Genomic DNA, 9,156 nt, shown 5'->3' with positions numbered 1-9,156 from the left:
TCTTCTTCAACCTCCCACCCCCCAGTTCTTTCAGCTGCTCCTCCGTGAAGCCACCAACCCCTACCACCGTCCCGATTCCCCCATCGCAGCCAGGCTCTGGACCCTTCATGAGTAGGAAGGTTGTGTTCAAATTAAAAAAAAAAAAAAAAAAAGATTTGGTCTATGTCCTCCCTTCTTGGCACAGAGCTTCAAAAACCCTTGGAATTTCCTGAACGCTAGGAGTATCTTTTGTTATTCATAACTTGCCTCTTTCGTGCTTCTTTCAATCACACCTGAGTTTATGCTAATGCTATGACTCACGGGGAGGAACTAGATAGTTTCAGAATGAGGGCTGGGCTGGTCTTCAGGAAAACCAACTGCAAGTGAGCAGGGAAACTTGAAGCCTTCATCTCCAGGGAGGAGAGAGGGGCTGGAGCTGGAGTTCAATCAAGTGGCCGATGATTTAATCAATCGTGCCTAAGTAATGAAACCTCCATTAAAACTGAACCACGAGGCTCAGAGAACTGCCTGGTTGGCAAATATGTCTACGTAGCTGTACTGGGAGGGAGATGCACCCTGACACTGTGGGGCAGAAGCTCTTGTGCTTGGGGTCCTTCTGCACCTGACCTCCTACACCTGTTCATCTAGGTATTCACTTGTGTCTTTTATAATAAAACGATAATCATAAGCATACCGCTTTCAGTGAGTTCTGAGTCATTCTAGAAAACTGTTGAACCTGAAAGGGGTGGGGGTCAGTGTGGGAACACCAGAATTAATAGTCAGCCAGGAAGAAGTGTGGGTGGCTCAGGGACCCAGGACTTGCAGCAGGCATCCGGGGTGGGGGCAGTCTCGTGGGACGGAGCCCCGTGACCTGCGACATGTCAGAACTGATTTGAATTGTAGGACAGCCAGCTGGTGTCAGAGAACTATGTTGAAAGGTAGAAGCCAGGCCTGCATGCTACCTGGCACCCCATGTCCCCCTCTTCCAGCCTCTCGAGCTCCCTGCCCAGCTGAAGAGGACTCCACTTCCCCAAAGAGGGCCACTGTTGCAGGGAGGGCCTGGGGGGTGAACAGCTTCCTTCATTCTACACTTGGGAATGTGGCCAATTATTTCCCTGCTTGAAGGGCTACCTTATTGTCTCAACTGGTCTGTAAAACCCTTCAGAGTTTCTGTAGGTTCTATTAAGCGTTCGAAAGCTCAGGATGGGCACCCAGGGGATGTTTAACCACGTTGGTTGGCATGGGGTGGCTCAGTTCGTATTAACCTGTTCTTTGGGGAGAACTTCCCCTTCTCCAGCCTCCCTCCCTTCTGCAGGAGCCCATGAAAGCTTCCATGAGTGCTCAGAGGGTCCTCACCTGGCTTAGGTCCTAGAGCCTCCTGTTGGATGGAGAGGGACCCCTGTGGATAAGCATCACACCCCCAGTGTTTGGTGGTGGTTGCTCTTTCACCTTTTACCATGGACCAAGCACCTGTCTGGGTGGGGTGGTGGCTTGATGAGCCATGTCTGCTATGAAGCAAAGCGGCCTGGCCAGGCTCTCCCTTCCTGCTACATTGGAATGGGGATGGCAGTAATAATTCACTTTGGCACACTGCTCTGCAGACATCGGGTCCTTTCCCGTGCCGAAGCTCCTTTAATCCTCCAGCCCAGCGTTTCTCTCGCCAGCCTGCCTCTTTATAGATAAGAAACTAAGGCTAAAACACAACAACAGCAAAAAAGAAACTAAGGCTAAATGAAGTTAGGGGACTCTTAGCAGGGAAGAGGACTCGGATCTTCCCACTGCACATCTCTCGAGCTTCTGCTCCATCCCGCATGATTCACCGGAGGACAGAGGGGGGGTGCAGCGGCTGGGCAGAGGGGAGGAGCGGCAGCCTCAGTTCCTCTCCTCTCTCTTCTGTCCCCAAGCTGAAGCTCCTCCTTTACCTACTCCAATCCAGAGGCCCATTTATGTGCCTCCACCAAGCACTGCTAAGGGTGGGGATGGCAGGGGAGAGCGAGTGGCTAGGAAACATGGGCACCCATTAACCAGCAGCCCCCCCAGAGGGATGGCGTTGGGATTGGGGGGGCACTGCTCACATCGGCTGCAGCCCTTCCCTCAGGCCTGCCTCTGTAATCTGCTCCCCCAGATGGCTGATTTAGAAGAGGACCAACCCTCAGTCCCGTCTGGGCTTAGCCGAAGCTTAGCCCTGGTGTCCAGCCCACCGACCCGGAGCAGAGGGTGGGAAAGAGAAAGGCCACTTGCGTTACTTGCCTTCTTTTAAGCTTCTCTACCACCAGAGTCTCGGCAGGGTCGCCTCATCTGATGCCCCAGTACGCACTTCCTGCCTGCTACTTTCGGGGCCCCCCCGAGACCCCAAGTGCCATCAGTGTTGGTCTTACTTGACCAGGGAACAAAGGCCAGAGCTAGATTTTTTAAAGTCTTACTTAACTTGATTACAAAACCTTCAGAAAAGATGAGCCAGGAATTTGCATACAATGTCACCTGGTAACCTACCTTCTAATGCAGGTGTAAAGGCTCCTATAGATACTTTGCTAAAGACACAATGTGGGAGCAGAGAACGTGAGGATCTTAAGGCCCCCCCCCTCCCGGCAGAGGACTCCGAAAGGGTGAGGCATGGGAGGGGGAGCTCTGACACGGCTTGCTGGGGGCTGCCTCAGCATCCGGGACACAACATCTTTCTTGTGATGTGTCAGGAAGAGCTGGTGACATCCTTCCCCGCCCTAGCTTCCACACGATTAGGATACTTTCCCCACCTACCTCATGCTTTAAGCCAAAGGAACATTTTAAGTGGCCCTTCTCTCTCAGAGTCCCTCCCCATCCCCAGCTCTCAGCTCTCTCATCCTAGGACCAGTCAGCTAGCCCTGAGTGGCAGGGGGCGGGGGGGGGGGGGGGCATCTAGTGCTGCAGGGGAGGAAGACGAAGACAGGAAGGCGGGCTTGGTGGAGGAGTAGGAGCTGAAGAGTAGATGTTTTCTGATTTGAGAGGAAATCTCAGTGAGACCAGATGGAAAATCCGTCGCGATTTGTGCAGATAAATTATCCACACTGTGGCTTCATTGGAAGCAAACAACCCACATTCATGTGGAGAACACCCCCTCTTCTATTTGTCCCCAGGCTTTCAAGAGCTCAGAGGGAGTCGTGCAGCGTCAGAAAGCCAGCTCATGGAATAAGAGGGGCAGACAGTTCCGGGGAATCTGGTGCTCCCATTGGGCTATCCTGGGCATGTGCAGGAAGACTCCGAAGGCTGATGGGAAGGAAGGTGGGAAGGCTCCAGATGCCCCTCCATCAGCCTCTTTGTTCCAGCCCCCGGGGGACACTGAGGAGTCCCAGATCCCTCAGGCCCAGGGAGTCTGTTCCACAGGCCTCTTCATCCCACACAGCCTGGATGAGCCACCTCAACGCTCCACGGCGTTGGTGCCAAACAGCCAGGGGGGCGAAGAGGAGAGGGCAGGGCCACTCCACAGCCTAGCAAGTGTGGTTTCCTCAGAGACTAAATGCCACCCAGCGTCCTCCTAAGGGATCTCCAGAACCACAGAAGGACCGGCTAGAGGGAGGAGGCCCCCAGCCCCTGTGTGTCACAACTGAAGAGGACAAGGGACTTACTCAGGTGACACCACACCAGTGCTTCGAAGAAATGCCAATACCTGGCCCTAGTCTCACCCCTCTCCCCAATCTCTAGGGCTCTTTCCAGAACTGCTGCCTGAGCAGGTGGCCTCTCAGATGCTGGTCCCTGAAGTTGAGCCCTGGCCTGGCTCAGTGGTGTCCACGGTCACCCTCACAATCGGCGCAGGGGGGTAGGGTGAGGGGGAGGCATGAGCTCCAGAGAGGCCCGGAGAACTGCCACTACCGGTTCCCCCTCCCCGGCGGCTCCCCCTCCCAGGCCCAGGCCCAGGCCCAGGCCCGGCTCCAGCCCTAGCTGGGCCCTGGCAGCTCCCTGCTGCTGTCAGGTAAGGTGATTGCCATGTTTGCAGCTCCTTTCCTTGTTTGGAAAGATCTGGAGGAAGGTGAGGCTGGAGGGGAAGCGGGACTGACAGGTTGTGATCAGACTGCTGGGGAGAGGAGTCTCGGGAAGACTGGCTGGCGGCTGGAGGCTGCGCTCCGCCTCCGCACCCCGCCCCGGGCGCCCCGCCCTCGAGGACCCAGGACCAGCCTCCTCCTCCCCGCCCTGCAGGCCCTCTCGGCCGCCAGACCCCAGCAGCGGTCGCCGGGCCCTCCTCCTGCCTCCGACGGACCCCTAAACGAACCCCCACCGCCAGCTGGTGGCCCTTCCCCCCACCCGCCGGGCGGTCCCTCCCGGTGTCTGACTCAGATCTCCGGCCCCGGCACCACGCCCGGTCTTCGGAGGAAGGCGCATTCTGCTGTCGCGCCGGTCCCTTTCCCCGCACTTGGAGGGACCCATCTAGAAAGACATCGGTCACGTTGGGCTTTTTATCGGCGCCTGACAAGGCAATTTGTGAGGAGAAGGGCTTTCTCTCGGGCAGGATGCTAAGTGGGAGCCGAGGAGGTGGGTGTGGGGGTGTTCTACAGAGATACCCAAATTAAACATCCAATCTGCCATGTCCTGTGTCATTCAACGCGATTCATCTTCTCCCGGGCTCCCCGCTGGGACGGCTCCCGAAGCCCGCGGACGTGGCGCCACGCTCGTTAGCGGCGCTGTCGATGTGCCTCCTCCGCCCAGGAGAACAAATGGACGCCCCGCGGTCCCCCCGCCCCGTTGTCACTCAAGGAGCCCGCGCTCCCGTGCTCCGGCCTCCCGCCTAACTGCCGCCCAGACTCCGGGCCCGGGCAGGCGGCGCCGAAGCCCCGTCTGCGGGGGGAGGAGGCAAGGCGCGGGAGGAGGGGCCTGGGGCTTTCTGGGGACCCCCGCCGCCGCACCTGGGCTCACAAGCACCCCCCCTCCACACACACACACCCCACCGCCCACCGTCTGCCTCAATGACTCGGCAGGGGCTGGGGCCGGATGCTGAGCGGTGTAAGGTGTGTTTGAGTTTGCACATTCCAGAACATGGGAGGGACTCTGTGTGGTTCTTCTGGGCCTGCTAACAGGCTTCCTCTCCGCACCCCCCTAGTCCTCCCAGTCCTCCCACCTAATTGTGCCCCAAACCTGCCTTGCCTGCACTGAGCCAAGGAGGAGGGGCTCCGGGGCCCCGAGGATGCTTTGCCAACCCCTTGGAAGCGTTGGGGTTTTTTGGTTTTCGTTTGCGTGGGTTTTTGTTTTGTTTTGCTTTGCTTTGCTTTTGTTTCTGATGAACCCCATATTTGCAGTGTTGCTTCCCAAACTCTGAGGTCCTGGGGCTCACTGAAGGATGTCCCCCTCCGACCAGGAGGAGGTGCTCTGCCCGGGTTCGGTAAGATGACGTTTTCTCGTGGAAAACCAAAGGTGAGGGCCTCAGAAGATCAACAGGAGAGGGGGAAGGGCAGGAGACCCCGCAAGTCCTAGCGTCCAGCTCCCGAGGGCTCACCGGGATGGCTACTCCAACCATAATCACCTCCCAGTACCCCCCCCGCCCCCCCCCCGCCCCGCCCCCCCCCCCCCCCCCCCCCCCCCCCCCCCCGCTTTCCCCAGGTCTAAGGATTTGCCACCAGGCTCTCTAGAGCTCATTATGTCCATCCCCCTGCATACAGCTGGAACTTCCCCTAAACAACCTACCACCAATTGGAGCAACAGAGAAGGGATGGGGAAGCCAGAGCCTAACAGCACTGGGCTGAGTTCCCTTTGAAATCCTGGTTTGTGCCAAGGTAAAAGGAGCAGATACCATGGGGGATTCCAGGCTCCCTCACCTGGCATGGTAGCAAAAGCTTCCCATTTTTGGCTCCATACTTTTTGTCTCAGCTCTGACACCGATTTTCTCTGTAAATACAGATGGCCATACATTCTCTCTCTTCCTCAGTTTCCTGTTTCCAAACAGGGAGTTTGGGCACTTCTGCCTGAGTGTCCCCCTCTGGGCCCCTGCCTCCTGGTTTGGGGCAGCAGGGAACATGGGGGAAGGGAATCCCGGAAGTCAGTGACACCAGGACAGGCTCGGGTACAAATGCCCTGCCCCCTTGTCCTTAGAAGTTCACTGACACTTAACAGACTGAGAGACTTGACTTCTGCTTTGGTCCTAAAAAGCTCAGAGCATTCATTATAAGCCTCTCCTGGGTAACAGGCCAAGGAAGTGGGGGGAGCATCTTGCCCAGGGCATATTTTGATTCCAAGAGGGGTGGTGACTTGGTGACTCGCTTAAGGCAGGAAGAGGCATAGCAGGCTCAGAGACAAGTGCACTGTCTCCCAGGCTGGAGTCTTTCCTGCAATGTTACAGAGCTGCCTATAGAAATGAATGCCTTGTACCCCAAACCTAAGCCTCTGCAGCAATTCCTTCAATGCCGCCAACAGGTCCTTCTAGTGGCAGCGGTGGCCAGTGGCTGGGCAGGCCCAGCTGAGTCAGTGTTTGCTGGCTGGTTGCGAGAGGAATGATGAACAGGTCCGCGTGGATGGAGAGGTCCGACACAAAACTATGCTAATTCTTCTTAAGCTCTGCCTGCTGCCTTTTATATATCAACCTGAAATGTAATTATCTTTATGGCTGGCAGAGTAAATCACCAGTATGTGTCAAAGAGATTTGCTCCTGTGTTTTATTACATAATATATTAGCTCTACAGTTTTAAGATGTCATTACTTGGCTAATCACCTGAAACATTTTCATGAGCAAACAGTGGCGCTGGCGGGAGCTGGGGCCAGAGACCTATGGCTAAATCCTTCTGGGAAATGCCGAGAGCCCTCGGGAGGTCATTTTGTCCAACCCTCTGCGTTTAGGCTTATTGAGGTCTAGGCAGGCAGGGGTTCTGCACAATCTGAGGGACTCCAAGAGGAAAGAGTTGGAGAGCAACAAATGTTTGATAGAAGATATCCAGATGACCCAACGATTCCACTCTGAGGTTCATATCTAAAAGAAATGAGTGCTTTGGCTTATGTCCACCAAAGGACATGGGCAAGACTATTCAGAGTGGCTTTATTCCTAATAGCTGAAAACTAGAAACAGCCTAAATATCATTGTAGGAAATGAACCACCTTTCCTCTACCCTTTCAGTTCTGTACCTGAGGTCTGCAAATTAAACTAACAAAAGGCAGAATAGCAGAAGAAGGCATACAAATGTTATTGATGTCAATATTTTTACAGGCATGGAGCTTCACAGAAAAGAAGTGAAAACCCAAAGAGATGGTTAAGTCCAGGGGCTTATATACCATTTTTAACAAAGGGCAACACATTGGAAGAAGTGACCAAAGGAACAGGGGAGTTTGAGCTTCTGGAGTGGTAAATTGTTGGAAGGTGACTAGGAAATGCATTATTTTGTCGTTGCATCGAAAAGCCATAGTATGGCTTCAAACTCTTTCTTCTCTGGCTGTGAGTCTGGGGGACAAAGATAGTGTGGTACGACAGAAGGCGCACGGGCTCTGCAATGAGACCCACCTGGCTTTGAATCCTGGCTCCACCACTTGTTCATTCAGTCATCTTGGACAGATCACTTAAACTCAATTAAGCCTCAATCACTTAAGCCTCAGTTTCTACACCTGCAAGCTGAAAATAATAATACCTCCTTTGCCTGCTTTTGCGGGAAGTAACGAAAAAACATGAGCAAATTGACTTGGTGACTAGCGTGTTCCTTCTTGCACCATCCATGCCATCTTTCAGTAAGCACCTACTACACTCCTGCACAGTCCCAGGCACCGGGCTGGGAGCTGGAACACAGCATTGCCACGATCTATAGAACACGAGCTGTGTTTTTGCCCGCTCAGCATCTGATCGGCCGGCACTGGGATTTCCCTTTTGCAAACCACCCCTCCTCCACCTGCTGTTCACGTGGTTCCACGTTGGCTAACGCTGCACCCCATCCCTCACCAACCCCCCAACACCATTCAGGATATTCATCTCCCTGACCACAGAGATTGTTTCCGGGATGGGCTCATGGTCCAGACTAGCTTCATGAGAGTCAGCCCTGAGACTTTTGCTGGAGCTCTTGAGAAAAAAAAGTGTTGCTTTTCCACTGAGGATGATCAGCTAGTCAAATGGAGCCCTGGACCTGCTTAGGGGGTGTCTTCACCACCTCGCTGGGAGATCGTGCCCCGAGAATAAAGACGACATAGACAGCTGAGAGATGAAGAGGGAAAGATTCCTAATAGCCTCATTTAAGTACCCAGATCCAGCCACACCAGGGCTGAGTTGGTTTTCTGATACTTGCAAATAACATAATCCTGATTAACATACTGTTCTTAAAATGAGTAACATTTGAGGAGTTTTTTCTGTGCACCAGGCATTGTGCCAAATGATTTACAGGCACCATCTTATTTAATCCTCACAATAATCTTATGAGGTGGGTGTCGTGGGTTGAGTATGTGTCCCTTCCCAAAATATATGTCAACCCAGAACCTCATAATGTGACCTTATTTGGAACTAGGGTTTTTCAGATGTAATGAGTTAAGATGAGGTCATAGTGGATGAGGGCGAGCCTTAAGTCCAACAGCTTGATGTCTTTGTTAAAAAAGGAGAAGACATACAGAGAGAGAGAGAGAAGAATGTCATATTAAGGCAGAGGCAGAGATTGGAATAATGCACCTACAAGCCAAGTGACACCAAGGGTTGCTGGGCGCCACCAGAACTAGGAAGAGGCCAGGGAGGAAGTCTTTCCTAGAGCCTTCAGAGAGAGCACAGTCTTGCCAGCACCTTGATTGCAGACTGCCGGTCTCCAGAGCTGTGGAGAGAATACACTTCTGTAATTTGTTACAGCAGTCCTGAGAAGCAAATACAGGAGATAGTGATCAGTATTCTTGTTGAAGTGAGAAAATTCAAGCTAAAGAAGTTAAGTAACAGCCTGAGGTCTTGTAGCTAATCTAACCAGAGGCAGGATTCGACCCCAAGCCGACTACGGAGCGCTCTCCTAATCATTAAATGTTACACAGCAGGCACATAAAAATGCTAGTTTCTTTCCTTCTGGGATCATGTTTCCTTGTTCTTTGCATCCTCCTCGCTGAGTGTGGTGTCTGGCATTTAGTAGGTGTTTAATAACCATTCATGAATTAAAATCACTGAGAGCCCTTACTGAGAAGGCAAAGACGATGAGACAGCCCTTGACTTCCAAGGGTTGCAATCTACACCGGCTACTGAAGGAACATATGCTCAGGGCTGAGTGAGAGCTTAAA

At 53.5% G+C, this 9,156-nt stretch overlaps 1 long non-coding RNA gene across 2 annotated transcripts in view; it reads right to left on the bottom strand.

The window, feature by feature from the left end:
• Positions 1 to 6,594: 6,594 nt before the first annotated feature.
• The window catches only part of LOC113914188, a 171,048-nt gene continuing 168,486 nt past the window's right edge, over positions 6,595 to 9,156 (bottom strand). Inside the window, exons 5-6 of one of the 2 annotated variants that reach the window (XR_003517404.2) lie at positions 8,577 to 8,708; positions 6,595 to 6,904 (exon numbers count right to left, since the gene is read on the bottom strand). This is a non-coding gene — a long non-coding RNA (uncharacterized LOC113914188). Of the gene's footprint in view, positions 6,905 to 8,128; positions 8,709 to 9,156 lie in introns of those variants that run through there. The other variant, XR_003517403.1, reaches the window with a different exon arrangement.

The sequence above is a fragment of the Zalophus californianus genome, chromosome 11 (genome assembly GCF_009762305.2).
Source record: "Zalophus californianus isolate mZalCal1 chromosome 11, mZalCal1.pri.v2, whole genome shotgun sequence".
Taxonomy (NCBI): domain Eukaryota; kingdom Metazoa; phylum Chordata; class Mammalia; order Carnivora; family Otariidae; genus Zalophus; species Zalophus californianus.
Note: the sequence above shows the minus strand (reverse complement) of the source record. Positions and strands in the feature narration are given on the sequence as shown.